Source organism: Mirounga angustirostris, unplaced genomic scaffold (genome assembly GCF_029215605.1).
Source record: "Mirounga angustirostris isolate CCGP_5_RB_7025 unplaced genomic scaffold, mMirAng1.0.hap1 SCAF_4, whole genome shotgun sequence".
Taxonomy (NCBI): Eukaryota; Metazoa; Chordata; class Mammalia; order Carnivora; family Phocidae; genus Mirounga; species Mirounga angustirostris.
This window is the reverse complement of record NW_026991712.1, coordinates 51,974,759-51,990,261: the sequence shown is the minus strand read 5'-3', so window position 1 is coordinate 51,990,261 and position 15,503 is coordinate 51,974,759. Positions and strand designations below refer to the sequence as shown.

The following is a 15,503-nucleotide window of genomic DNA, read 5'->3' as shown; positions in this document are numbered from 1 at the left end:
ACACGTATAAAAACCCAGGGAGACGTTGAAATGCTTTGGTCTTGTAACACTAGAAATAGAAGTGGTTTTGGAATGGCAGACTCAGAAATAGAAGCTGCAGTCCAGGACTCTGCCCACCACCTAACCCTGAACTCGCATCCACAAGTCAGGCTTCATTAGTCATCACAAAGCCCTGGGAAGATTTACTTAGCCCTAAATGACGCTGCCATTGTTTAATGCAGGAAAGGAATAATGTCTTCTGGAGCTGACCTCGAAAACCCTGCTGCTTCCCATAAAAAATGTGCCTGATACATTTGTGTCCACTTACCACCAACGATAAAAAGGCCAAGTTTCATTTTTCTCTGCCTCTGCTCTGCTCCGGCATGCTGGCCTGTTTTACAGTTAAATGCTGGTTTCTATTTTTACTTTCTGTCCGAAAATGTTTTGGGGAGCTATTTAATGGCAATTTCTAAAGAGATACCATGCCATTATGGCCTGCTAAAAAGTCATGGGCAGCTCGGCTTCCCTGTTCTTTCTCTTCAGTTTGATATGCACTCTGAAATTTGCATGTCTCTCAAGGGATGTCTGTCTGTCATCCTTTCGGGTCTGTATATTGCTTTATCTACAGTAAATACTGCTTTTAAAAAAATCTTAAAAATTGAACATCTGCTTCTAGGAAGTGGTGAAAATGTAGATTTGCTTTTGGAAGACAAAAATATAAGGTAATATACATTTTACTGATTTTTTTCAAAAATGTTCTTCAATTGGCAGTGCACTAAAGTATATATTACAAATTGGCTTTATTAAGACCCCCCAAAATTAAAGACAACATTAATTTAAGAACATCAGTCTAACTTCCTTAAATCAGAGAAGTAACAGATGCAGGTATCATGTGCAAATAACCAACTGAGGTTAGAAAAGCCACTTATTCTTTATCATTTATCCTTGGGAACTTCACTGCTGTTAGCCCAGGCCTGGTTCTACAGTGGTTCTGGGAGTAGAAAGAGGCTAGTTAGCATGAGTTCATCTGTATTCTAAGCTATGGAAAGAATTCATTTACAGGCCCATGTATTAGAAACCCTGTCAATATCAGCATTTTCCAAATAAATCAGATAACTTCATATACACATAGTTTCTGTTTTCCACTAGCTACCAAGGAATATTTTCTTTCACATTCATAGTGTTATCAGGCCCAATATAGTTAGTACAAAATGGGCCTTGTGTTATACAAGGCTATATATTATACAGGACTGTATATTGTGCTATAAGGGCTGTAATTTATAATCTGAGTGACATAATATATGTGCAGTTAAAGTTTTACTTTTAGACATGGTTGGTCAGCTAGCATGCTGCCAAGAATAGTAGGTTGACTGGTCAAGTAGCATTGTATCAGAAAGGGCCACACTCCTGGCCACTACAAATTCTTCAGTGATCTATTTTTCTACAGCAGAAGCTTTGACAGCATTCTGAATGTCAAAAATGGGTTTTATTGGTAAAGCAAGTAACTTCTAAATTAGCATAATAAATGTTAGAAATGAAATCTCATTGGTGAAATTACAGATATTCTAAATATGTGGATTGGCTAAAATAGTTTAGAGACACCTCCTTGCTTCCCATTGTAAGAACAGGTGATAAAAATCTACTAGGTGTATAACTAACTTAACATTAGAAGGGAAGGGTACCTGACCCTTGATCTTAGATCAGTGCCACGTCCAGTTCTTGGTTCAAGTGTATTTTTGACAGAGTGCACCTCCCACAGGGCTCAGCACCCTATCAGGGAATGTTGCTGCCTTCAGTGAGCCTTTCATATGGGGTGTATTGGAGCTCCCGAAAGGATGTCCAGTCAGGACTTCATTGAGCTAATGGAACAAGCTAACAAACTGTTTTTGCTTGCCAGTGTATGTTTGTTTATGCAGAATTTAGTCTGAAACTTGCTCTTATTGTATCTCATACCAAGTTGGGCAGGCATAGCTAATTCTTACCTTAAACTTCTTTGGTAGTTACCGTAATCTACCAAAAAGAACCTGAGTGTGCACCACCAAATTGGCTTTGCAACACGCATGATATTCAAGGCCCTGTTCATCTAAAAGATTAACACTTGGAATGAGATTCATAATTTGGTTAACAATTTTGGAGGTGGGGGGATGGGGTGACTGGGTGATGGGCATTAAGGAAGGCACTTGATGGAATGAGCACGGGGTATTATATGCAACCGATGAATCACTACATTCTATCTTTGAAACTAATAAAAAAATATTTCTAGTAGCCACATTAGAAAAAGAAGAAAGAAAAAAAAAATTGGAGGTCAGAGATTCTTTAAATGCAGTTTACATCGATTACCCTTCATTTATAACTGGTCCTCTGCTTTGTGGAAAAGCAAACTTTTTGCAAACCACTTAATCTTTTTCTTTTGAGCACTGTCATCAAGAGCAGTTTTCAGGGCGCCTGGGTGGTTCAGTCGTTACGCGTCTGCCTTCGGCTCAGGTCATGGTCCCAGGGTCCTGGGATCGAGCCCCGCATCGGGCTCCCTGCTCAGCGGGAAGTCTGTTTCTCCCTCTCCCACTCCCCCTGCTTGTGTTCCCTCTCTCACTGTGTCTGTCTCTGTCAAATAAATAAATAAAATCTTTAAAAAAAAAAAAAAGAGCAGTTTTCAATCCTGGCTGTATATTAAGTCACTCTGATGCCCAGGTCCCAACCCCATAGATTCCGATATAATTGACTGGGGTGGGGCTCAGGCACCAGTATTTTTTAAAAAGTGCCCCCAGGGAGTGCCTGGGTGGCTTACTCAGGTAAGCGTCTGACTTGGGTTTCCACTCAGGTCAAGATATTGGGGTCGTGGGATCCAGCCCCTCCTTGGGCTCCGTGCTTAGTGTGGAGTCTGCTTCAGATTCTTTCTCCCTCTCCCTCCCCCTCTGCTCCTCCCTGCTCACACATACTCTCTCTCTCTCAATCAATCAATCTTAAAAAAAAAAAAATGCCCCCAGGCGATTCTTCCCTGTGGCCAGGGTTAAGGATGAGGAACTTAAATCCATAGTAATGTTAACAAGTTAGGAATACATGGTCTTTTCGTCCTGAAGCGCTTCCTAACTTGTTTTCACATCATGGCATCTGTGGCGCTGATTTGTGTACTTCCCTGGGATAACCGGGGACTAGCAGCTGGGGGACCCTTGATACCCCGGGCGGAAGGAATCAGTACCTCACCGTACTGCAAACCCTTCCTGCCACACTGGTTTGGTGGAACACCTTAGAGGGGTCACTATTCTAGCCTCCCTTATGAGGTCTTTTTAAAAAATAACATCACTAAGAGATGGCCTTAGGTTATATTTTGCTTAAAAATAACGTCCTGATCCAGTTTTTACACACTTGATAGAAAGTAACTCAGTGTTGTAGTTGGGAACCTCAGCTTCAAAGCAGACAAGCCTGGGTTTGATTCCTAGCCCTGCCCTGTCACTTAGACATTGTGTGGCTTTAGACCGTTTACTAGGCCTAATTCTCAATTCCTTCATCTGCATAATTGTGAGGATAAGGTTGATCCTCAGAGTTGTTTGGATTAATGGAATTATTGTGTAAAGCTCTTAATTCAGTGCTCTCTAAGTGTCAGCCATTGTAATAACAGTAATTTTTTTTTCAGCTGAAATTGGCTTCCTACTAAGTTCCACTTACTGGTCTAAATTTTGTTGTCTTCTGGAATAACATAGAATAAATCTACTCCATCTGTCATGTGAAGACCCTTCACATATTTGAGGACGGCAGTCATTTCTCTGTATCTCCTGTTCTGTGACCTCAACTGCCTCTGGCACTTCTCATTTACCCCTTACTGTGCTGAGCTTTGCCTCCCAGGGCCCCGTCTGGGGGGGGGGCGAGAGAGACCCTTACTACACACTTGTGTGACCCTGAGAGTTAGTGTCCTCTTAAATTTCCATCCTAGGTGCCTCTGTTACTTACCTTGTCCTAGGCTGAGCAGGAACGTCAAATATGTAATTATGTGGAGAGGCTGGATCCAGTCTGGGTTACCCATAGGCCTCAGGCTGTAGGAAGTGGGCTCAGAGAGAGATGAAAGGTTGAGACTAGGAAGGAGTGAATTTGGCCACAACCCTCCTCAGTATCATTACACGTGATTCTGGTGAAACCTGGCAGCTGAGGCCCTTCCAACTCTTCATCAGGTAGCTGATGAATGAGACCCTAGGGCAGAGAGGCTTTTGAGTAAGCCAGCTCACTTTGAAGCCTGGGATCTTTTATTTTTATTTTTATTTTTATTTTTTAGCAAGGCTAAGTTTGTTTTCAGAGTCATGATGCAGACTTGGTCTTCCTTGGAGTTCGGGGTGTGAGCATGATCGCATTGTTTTAGCCTAGTGCACAAACCTCCTTGTGCTCTTAAGTTTGCTTTTTATTATAGTCATCATGGAGTTGAATTCTGCAGTCTCAGACACGGGATCAGGAGGACTTCTGTATAAAAAGAATCACATCTGTGTCAGCTGGGTATCAGCTTTGTTGCCAAAGTAGTCGGGGCAAAGCATGCATGGCTCAGGTAATAAGAGACTGATGCAGAGTGCAGAAGGCCCTGATGGATGGAAGCTCCCTTGGGAGATATCTCTTACCTGGTGACCTTCTTAAGAGAGTTTCTCAAAATGTGGCCCTCAGATCACCTGCATCAGAATTCCTTGAGGGTGTTTGTTAAAATGTGCATTCACAAGGACCCCCTCAAAGTTCTAACATAGTAGGTTGAGTGTAGGGTCCAGAAATCTGAACTTTGAACAGATAACGCAGTGATTCTGATGCCCACTAAAGATTGGGAACTGAGGAAGCATTTAGTATTTGGTGAGGTGCTAAACTGGAAACATCTACCCTCTACTGTTTTCTCCCCTCACCGTGCCTGTTGTTGCTTCCTTCCTCCTCCATGGAACCCAGGGACCCAGATGAGAAATAGCTACCCATGTCCCTCTGTTTCCTGCTGAAGACACATTTCTGAAGCTTCTGACAGATCCTCATTAGCCAGCCTGAATTAGTTTTCTTGAGGGAAGTTCACGTGGTACTGTGACTCCGTAGTCCTTTTGAAGAGTCTCAGAGTTCTCCAGTACTCAAATTACAACCAAGCATCATCATAGAGTGTTTGCTTGCCTCTGATTATCTGATTTTTTTAAAAGATTTTATTTATTTATTTAAGAGAGAGAGAGAGTGTGTGTGTGTGAGAGAGAGCACGTGAGCACGAGCAGGGGGGAGGGGCAGAGGGAGAGGGAGAAGCAGATTCCCCACCGAGCAGGGAGCCTGACATGGGTCTGGATCCAGGGACTCTGGGATCATGACCTGATCCAAAGGCAAACGCTTAACAAACTGAGCCACCCAGATGCCCCTGATTATCTGATTCTTTTGTGCCATACTCTGTGTATTCTGGGGCCAGAGAAAAGAAAGAGTTTTTTTGTTGTTAAAGATTTTATTTATTTGTCAGAGAGAGCGAGAGAGAGAGAGAGCGAGAGAGAGAGAGCACAAGCAGGGGGAGCGGCAGGCAGAGAGAGAAGCAGGCTCCCTGCAAGGAGCCCGATGTGGGACTCTATCCCAGGATCCTGGGATCATGACCTGAGCCGAAGGTAGCCGCTTAACTGACTGAGCCACCCAGGCATCCCGAAAACAAAGAGTTTTATTCCTGGGGCATTAACAACCCATATGCGAGTCAGGTCTTACTCTCCAGTCAACTGCTCTTCCCTCTTCTGGAAAACATAGATCAATGGAAATCTGATGCTTCCTCAGTTTTCACCCCCAGTTTCTTTCCCCCAACCTCAGGAACTCCCATGGGGCTTTTACCCCATGGTGGGGAAACCTAAAATATCTGAATGGGCCCTGGGAGTCTATTCACTTAAGCTGTAGTATTAAAACTTCTCACTTTCCTACTACCTCCCTTCCCCCTCTGAGCCCTGGCAGGGATCCTAGTAGACTTACATCCTCATGCATCCACTTCGGTACCACCAGCAGAATGCCCTGGGCTTGTTATCTTTTTTGCTCTGTTAATATGGCCTCAGTTTGCTTGTGCTTTTTCAGATGCGGATCAGTTGCTTTTCCCCAGTGGATTTGGAAAGAGTGAAAAATCCCAGCCGGATTTACCCTCTCCCCATTTAAATCAATATGTTAAGCTTGCATTCAGTATTTTACATTTATTTCTGTTAAATATCTCCTTATTTTCAGTTAAGTCTTAAAATTCTAATTTTACTATTTTATATATGAGCTATTTCTTTTTGTTGAACCAGTCACAAACTGGATCAACAGCTTTTTTTTTTTTTTTTTTTCTGTCAAGGTCTTTGTTAAAATATATTGAATAAGACAGAACCCGAGGACAGAGCCTCATGGTATGTCTCTAGAGACTTCATTCCAGGATAATCTCTACATTATAGTAACATTTCATCCAGGATTCAAGTAAGGCATGATTACCAATTTGATAGATCAGCACTCAGTGAGTTCAGTTATTCATCTGGCTATGAAGATACCTGATCTACATTTCTAGCTGGTATTATCTTATTTCTCCAACTTTTTCTCTTTTCCCTTACAATGCTTCAGTATACCTTGTGGATTATATTCCTAAAACCAAACTATATTCACACACCTCTGCTTCACAAATGCTGATTTATGAACTGAGAGTATATTAGCTTCACCACATTCACCTGGAGAGCTTTTTAAAATGCCACACCAGGAGATTTTATTTCGAGAAATCTGGGGTAAGTTCAGGATTGTGATACTCAAGCCTTTCTGGTTGATTTCAATGTGCATAATGTTAGAAGGCTAGCAGGTGGTCTATGGTTTTTTCCTTGAGTCAGCATCTAGTAATCCAAAGAAAACAGGCCAGTGAGATTAGTTTGATATTTTTCATCTTTGTGAGCTTATATTGGCTTCTAGTTATCATTGTCTTCTTTTCTAATTTCTCAGGAACTACAGTGTAGGGTGTTTCTGTTCTAGAAGTGTTCTTTCAAGTATCTGTGGCACAGATTTTGACAGTTTGCTGATGTGTTGTAGCTACTTCTAGAAGGGTAATTGGTACTGTTTCTTGTGTTATGCAACTACATCAAGTTTCGTTGTGTGTTTTTTTTTTCCTCTTCATGAATTTGGGGCAGCATCATACATTCTGGAGTAGTCAGTATTATTGTTCTTCATTTAAGTTTCACAAAGCTGGATAATAGAGCTTTTCGCAAAATACTTACATTATACAAAGAATACAATTTTCCTTGATATATGTTATTTTGCAGTTAATTGAATTAGCCACAATAAGGTAGAACATTTATTATTAACACCATGATTATGCCAAAGTCATATGATTTATACATTTTGAGAAACCATAGCAGGAGATCATTGTAAGCTTGCCCTCAGATGTACTTAGAATTACTTGTGTGTTTCTCAGTACTTAGAACTACTAATTTCAGATCAGATTTCATTTTCAAGAAAATGGGACAAAGGCGTGATAGTCGAATTAATGAGACATAAGGCAAGGTCTAATACTGAATTTTTTAGGTTTACAATGCTTTACTTTGGCAATCAGGTTTGGCAAAGGCGAGAGTGACTTATTTGGGGATTCATTTTTTGTAATATGTTTAAGTACATGTGAATCTATTTGTACTTTTTTTTTTAAGAAAGAGAGAGAGCACACAGCAGGGGGAGGGGCAGAGGGAGAGAATCTCAAACAGATTCCCCACTGAGCACAGAGCCTGACACAGGCCCCATCCTACAAAACTGAGATCATGACCTGAGCCGAAATCAAGAGTCCGATGCTCAACCGCCTGAGCCACCCAGGTGCCCCTCTATTTGTACTTTTAAGGAACAAAATTATCACAGGTACTTAAAATATATAGGTAATATTGAGGATTTATTTTTTAAAACTCCATTCTCAATCTTTTGTCTTAGTAAATCATAACCAGAACTTTTAGAACAAACTGGTAATTTTAGTTTCTCCTGTTTTCTTTTGACTATCATTTGATAGAAGTTCAACAAACACACAATTGGCTTAAAAGTTTGCAGAAGGAGAAGGAGCAAAAAAAGCAAGAGTCTGGAATAAATATAAAGCAAATAATAATCTATTTCCTGAATAACTGACTTTTCTATACCGGAGATCTTGATTTCTTACCTCAAACAAATGGTTCTAATAGGGAATTGCTTATTGGAAATATTTAGGACTTAGTCCAAAGTTTATGCTTTAAAGCAGTGAGAGCTCCTAAACCCAAACCAATGAATCTTTGAGCCCACTGCTAAGCCCTTCTCCAAGGTATCTCTAACTTGTGGGTATTTCCAGTGAGAGGATGGGGTCTCACTAAAGCCCCACTGTCACCTGCTCTGGGCAATCTCTATCAACTCTCCTTCAGTCTAGCGACCTAGTAACTTAAATGCCAATGCTGTGATCACTACCCTCAAAACAAAACCACCCCCCGAAAGGAAGCAAACAAGAATGGTGGTATAAAAATGACAGGAAAGGAGAAGATGATTATTCTCTGTTAAGAGTTGGGGATATTTGCAGTAGAAGTTGAAATATTTAAAAATTAAAATTTAATGTCAACCATCCAGGTTAAATGAAATAAAAGGTATACTTTTACATTTGGCTCACGTACAAATTTAAAGGAATAAAATCCTGCAACCAAATATTCGACAAACACTTTTGACATTTTATTCTTTAAATATGAATTTCTGGTGAATCTTTTTGGTTCTTTCATATAGTGTTATATGCTACATATTCATAATGGGTGTATCTTATTTGCTTTAGCAGTAATAACATTGTTGAATAGGCCTTTCTCAGTGATCAGTGCAAATTCCATGACCGATTCTTGCCATATACTTAGTACATATAAGTGAAAGTCAATATAACCTTGGAGTTTGAACCAAGATATTATCCTAACTCAAAACTTCTACTCTGTTAACTACAGCAAGAAAAGATATTATAATTATGTTAAACCAGTTTATACATATTTTAAAGATCACATATATAAGCCTTTGGTTTATCTTTTTGTGAGCAGTTTGAAAAATTTTATTTATATAAACTACCTTCATTTGTTGAGTATTGTTCAGCCACTTAAACTTGTGAAGTTAAAGAATAATGTAGTTCATCACCAATTGCAAGGTAAACCTATTCTTAAAGAATTTCAAATGGGAATAGTGATCTTGAGGGTAGGAGCTATATATTTTTCATGATTTGTTGATCATGGGATCTCAAGGCAATAATCACAGAATCATAGGTGGTGAGAGTTGAAGGGCGCTGTAGGGATATAGTTTGTTGGTTCTCAGGAGCACCTGTAAGCCACGGACACAGTAATAGGAAATATTGGTGTGAACAAGGAACACTTGTTCATATGAACAAGGAACACTTCCTATAAGTAGAAAATAGAACTATGTTGTATGTACATACATATATATATACGCATTTATACACACGTGCATATTCATACACACATATACACACATATAAATACACACACATATGTGCACGCATACATACAGATACATATACACATGTATATATGTACACAATATAGAATTACATTTATAGGTGCATATGTCTACCCTCTAGAATTAAGCATAATTGCTATTTCTGACTTTTTCTATTTAATATTCGCTAGTTTCATACACTGTTTTCCCTACATTTTAGGCAGTAGCAGGCCCTAGAGGTTACCAATGTGTGAGGTTAGTAATAATACCAGTAGCAAGTAAAAAAACTCATCCATTCAATCAGTTATATATTCTGCCTGGTCAAACATTTAATTGGGTTTTTACAAAGAGTATCAAATACATTTTAATTACTACATTGGTATGTTGTTCCAATAGCAGGTTAATTTAACTTGCCTGGCAATCGACCTTAGAAGCAATTAATTATAAGAAATAAGAATTCCAGTGGATATATAAAGTGAGTCTTATGCAAGCATTCTTCCTTTTTTTGACAACTCAAGGCTGATAGCACGTTTTGGTCATGACTTCTCACTCTCAGATTTAATAATCTCTTGTGCGACGTCCTGGTGGTAAGAACTGCTTCATCTCCAAAAGTAGCTGTGAGCTTTTTAGAAAAAAGAGTTGTGTCATTTCTGTTGGAAAGTCATTTAACTTCCTTTGTCCATTTCCTATCTTTCTGGAGATTGGAGAGGGTGCTAATTATCCTCTTTCTAATCTTTTATGCTTTATAATATTAATCAATCACCATTTCTCTTTTTTCCTACAGATTTCAGTCCAACATCACTGGCTTGCTTACAGCACTATTCCGCTTCCAAATGTCCTTTTCCTCAGAATATCTCTTATTTACTTTCTCCAATCTCCTTCCTTTCTACTGTTTTCTCAGGCATCTCCTGTGCCATTGTATGATACACCACAGCATTGCTGTGTTCTAGTCTTTTAGCTTGCTCTTTACCCTTTTTGTGACATTTAATATTGGCGAGACCTCTGAAAATATGGAGGTTACTTATAAGATCCAGTCAGTGTGGCAAGCTGGTGTGATTTGCTCTATTTTGGGGTTTAAGGTTTCTGGCTTCTCCTATATCCTATATCCGGGAGGAATCCGTCCTATGACACCTTTTATCATTTGTGCTCCTTCCTGAGCGGTGTGTTTGCTGTTTGCGTCTTCGTGTAGACTGTCACCCTGGCTTCATCCACATTGCCTCCTCTGTGGTGCCTTCCCTTACCCTCCGGAGGGAGCTTGTCCATTCCCTCTGTGCACCCACCTACCTTCTACATGGCCCCTTTTATTCTCCCTGTGTGTCTCCTCAGCTACTGAAATGTAACTTATACACGTTAGTATCTGCAGTCACAGTTTCTGGAAGATAATGGCTGCTTACTGAATGCTTGTTCAATGATGAGTAAGTGGTTGAACACCCACTTTGTATTTGACCCTCGGAGATTATAGCCTGATTTCTTTGTCCCTGCAGTACCCAACACAGTGCTGGCTGCGTGGTAGATCTTCAGTATCTATTCCTGGGCTGGCTGACATGAATGGATGAGAATATTTTTTTAAACTGAAGAAGGCCAGGGAAATTCATGATGGGGTGGTTCAGGCCAAATGAACCTTACAATTTTCTAGTATTCTCCCAGCTGTTTTCAATCTAGCCTGTGACTTTGAACAGAAACATTTTGTTTTCATTCCATTTGTAGAATGCTTACCATGGATGATGCTTACTCAGATTGTGTTTTTCAAGAACTAAAGCAAGGTGCCATAAATAGAAGGTATTCTTTAATTAATGAAGTGATTTGTATGTGAATAAGAACAGGGCTCACCTTAAAGGTTCTCAAATAAAACAACATGATTATGACCCTTCCCAGTTAAAAGCAAAAGAGGATGTGACCAATTATGTGTGACATATGTCTCTTAAGCACTCTCTGGGATTTTTCTTCTAGGCCCCACCTTTAGGCCTTCTCTAAAGGTCATCCATTCCTGATAGAGAGAAGAGCTGTCATAATGCAGTTTCATATTTCACACACGGGTTTGTCTGTCGTCACTAGATATGATGGTTTCTAAAAGGTTCTTCTTTTTTTGCCAACTAATGGATTAACAATGCCCACATGTATATGCTCTCAATGAGTGAAGAACAGACTGACCTTTAAAACCAAGATGCCCTATATGTTATATGAACAATGAAACTGTAACTTTTTTCTGCCATTTCTGGTTATTTTTCATAGATGACTGAAAGCCTTCCTCCTCTGGCCATGTAGTAGTGGAGTAAAGTTGCTTCAGGCTGGTGGAATTTTGGTTCAAGTGAGTAATTCTTAAGTTTCAGCCGCCATCCTCACTGGACTGTAGTAAGGGCTCTTCATGTATCCTTAGCAGCAGTCCGTACAGGACGTTGTTCTGCGATTCCATTGCTGAAGGAACGTCACTGTGAAGCGAAGCGACAAAACCCCTGGCTGTTTCTCCACCACAAAAGAATACAGTAGATTCCTTTGTTTCAGAAAGAATGCTGTCCAGGTCTCACCCACTGCTTAAAAGCACATACAGGAGTTTGAAGATTGAATTGCACCCTCCTACACAGGTTGAATTACATGGCTCTGAAAACATCCTTCTTTGCCAATCGGGAGCACTGCTAAATTTGCAATATTTGTCCCTTGTCTTTGAAAATAGGCAGCTGTTTTCTTTTCCCGAATTGTTTATTAGAAAACAAAATCAAAGCCCGTCTAACTCCTGGCGGGCCTGAGGCATCATCATTTCATGTGAGAACCAGCTCACAGGAGACTCTTCACGTATATTTCTTGGTTCTTTGGAACATACGGCTCTTGTCTTTGTGTTTGGGGGAAGCATCCTGTGCCAGGCAGAAGTCACAGGAAGTGTCCGGTGTCCTGGGACCAGATCCAGCTCTGCAGAAATCACTGGGTTTGCTCACCCAAGATGATTTGAAACATGGAAGTCAGATTTTAAATTTGGAGGACTTTGCATGCAAATCCAGATTTCTTGCTGCTTTTGAGCTGTGGGAGGCGGGGCATGGTGGCCATGGACCGGGGCCTGCGGGGTTGCTTCTGGTAAATCAGGTTTAATGCTTGCCTTGTTGCTAGAGTTCCTGCTTCTTCCGGTTGACTCCCTGATCCTGGGATCAAGGTCGACTGCCATTTATATCACTCTTGTACTATTTTTTATTATAGTAGACTAATATTCCTCTGTCTTTTTCTCTCTCACAGGTGAGAAAACAAAGAAGGCCTTTCTCCCTAACCTCTCTTTGCTTCACTTACCTTTCCTTACCTGCCTGGCTCCCTCTGAGATTAGGACTCTGGTGTAGGCCCATCCGTAGTTTGTGGCATGGGAATGAACATGTAAGTTGAGATCTCAACTCTTAGTGAATTTTTAAATTTCTCCCATGTACTTTGAAGGGCAGAAACTGTATGTTAACATAGGCATTTAAAACTGTGTCCAAACCAGAACTCATTATTATTAACAACAAACATTTGCAAGGTTGGGCATTATACCATGTGGCTCCCACCATATGGTTCTGACAATCCTGCGAAGGAGATAATGATGATGATTATAAAGATTCCTAGTATTTAGTAGTCGCTCACTATGCATCAGGCACTGCACTAAAGACTTTGCATATGTTATTTCATTTAATCCTTAACCACGGAATGAGTTACATCCTCATTTTCCAATAAACAACCTATGTAAAGTCACCCAAATATGGATAGATGGAGCCTAGGTTTGAAAGTAGGCAACTTGACTCCAGAGTACAATGGTCTATTGTCATCTGTGTATTATTGTTGTTGCTATTATTATTATCATTATTATCCAAGTAGGGAATGTCACTTAAGAGTTAAGGTCACACTCCAAGGTTATTATGCACAGTTAATAATTGGTAGGGGTAAGATTAAAATGTAAATCTAGTAACTCCGAAGTCTCATCCTTTATATCAAATTGCATTTTTTGATTTTTAGAAAGTAATCTAAAATTAATTCTTACCAGGAAACATGGTATATTTTTTAATAGAGAAATATAAATTTTTTCTAAAAAAAGGAAAATATTTTTGGGTCAGTGGATACCAGTTAAGTTTCACTGAACCAGCCTAACAAGATAGGGAGGAGACACACTTGGAACATTCCACTTCTGGGTATGTTGGGTGGAGATGTGTATTTGAAGTTTAGCTTCCTAAGATTTTCTAATATTTTCTAATGTTTTCTAATATTATGTTCCTGTTATGGTGAGTTACGGCAAAAAAACCCCAAAAAAAACAACAGGTAACTTGTTGCTCATTGGCCTCAGATATAAGATACACAACTGCATAAATTAATAAGTGTTACATAAATTGCTATTTTTAATAATAATATCTAATTGCTAAGTATCTACCTTGCATGGGGACTGTATAAGGTATTTTCCATAATTCCCTAATTTTCCATAATATCCCTAATTCTTAAAACAATCATCCTGCATTGTGGGGATTATATCCCCATTTCCAGAACAGCAAACTGAAGCACAAAGAAGGGAAGTGACTTACCCAAGAGTACACATCTATTAAGTCATGGGAGAAGAAGTCACACTCTGGCCTTGAAGGCCATACTTTTTCTATTATACCATGCTGTCATTTCTATGTTTACAAAATTATCAGATTTATTTATTTGATATTCATTCATTTCATCTTCTGGAAAGTAGACCAATAATAGCATCTACTCTTGGAGTTTTTGTGAGAGTTAATGACAATTCACATAAAGCACTAAGCACCAGTTTGGCATATAACAAATACTCGATGTTAATTTTTGTTATGTATTTTATTGGCTGTGTGCCAGGACCTGGGCCAGGTACTGGGGAAATAGGGGAATAGGATACTACATCTTTCTTCAAAGGGCTTATAACTGGTGTAGTAGAGATGGGTAGAATAGGTTTTACAAATAATTATAATACAGTGTGATAAATGCAGCAGTAGATATGGATCCACAGGTAGGGTGTTAGCACAGGGAGTCAATTGACCATTCTTCCCATGTTGGGGAGAAAGCCCTTGCACAGCTCTGGTCATTAATGTGATGAGCCTCTCTACAGGGGATATTGTGTGATATCATAGAAAGGCCTTTATGCGGGCGCCTGGGTGGCTCAGATGGTTAAGCGTCTGCCTTCGGCTCAGGTCATGATCCCAGGGTCCTGGGATCGAGTCCCACATCGGGCTACCGGCTCAGCGGGGAGCCTGCTTCTCCCTCTGACCCTCTCCCCTCTCATGCTGTTTCTCTCTCGCTCGCTCTCTAAAAAATAAATAAAATCTTAAAAAAAAAAAAAAAGAAAGGCCTTTATGCAGATAATTTTTAAAAAATTGTTTTAGTTCTCTCCTAAAGGACGGGTTAAACAAAAACTCTTTTTTTTTTTTTTAATTTTTTTATTCTTATGTTAATCCCCATACATTACATCATTAGTTTTAGATGAAGTGTTCCATGATTCATTGTTTGTGCATAACACCCAGTGCTCCATGCAGAACGTGCCCTCCTCAATACCCATCACCAGGCTAACCCATCCTCCCACCCCCTCCCCTCTAGAACCCTCAGTTTGTTTTTCAGAGTCCATTGTCTCTCATGCAAAAACTCTTTTCTAAATAAAGTGTCAGTGCTATTTAGCAGGGACTTCAGTTGTGATTTTTTGCACCTGGAGAGGGAAGCCAAGCAGAACCTGATAACCTTGGACTTCCACAGTGGGCAGGGAGGGATGGGAAGACAGTTACCACTCACCAGGGAGATAGAGAACAATTCCACACCTAAAATAAAGCCTTTCTTTGCCAAGCCTGTCTACTTGCTCCCTCCCTTGGAATACCACACCTACTTCTTCTGCAGAGCTTCCGGGCAGCCTTGCCTTTCAAGACCTCATGGGAAAACACACTTACGTAACTACAAGTAGCCCAGCTACTTACACTAACTATTCTAGTCTTTCATTTATAAATGAAAGCTTTTAACACAGACTCAAAAGAATTTTGATGAAAGGTAATTGCAAGAAAGGGTTAAGATAAGCAAAGCAAACAACCAAACCCAAGAGATAATGTAGGAAATAAAAAATGTTAAAGACAAAACTTGTGTTGGTATCTTCAGGGAGATTCAAGAGGCTATTGAATTATAAGACAAGAATGGGCTGC

At 39.9% G+C, this 15,503-nt stretch overlaps 1 protein-coding gene across 2 annotated transcripts in view; it reads left to right on the top strand.

Moving 5' to 3' along the window:
- The window catches only part of CHMP4C (charged multivesicular body protein 4C), a 33,875-nt gene that overhangs the window by 515 nt on the left and 17,857 nt on the right, over window positions 1-15,503 (top strand). The gene's annotated exons all lie outside the window — the stretch shown is intronic.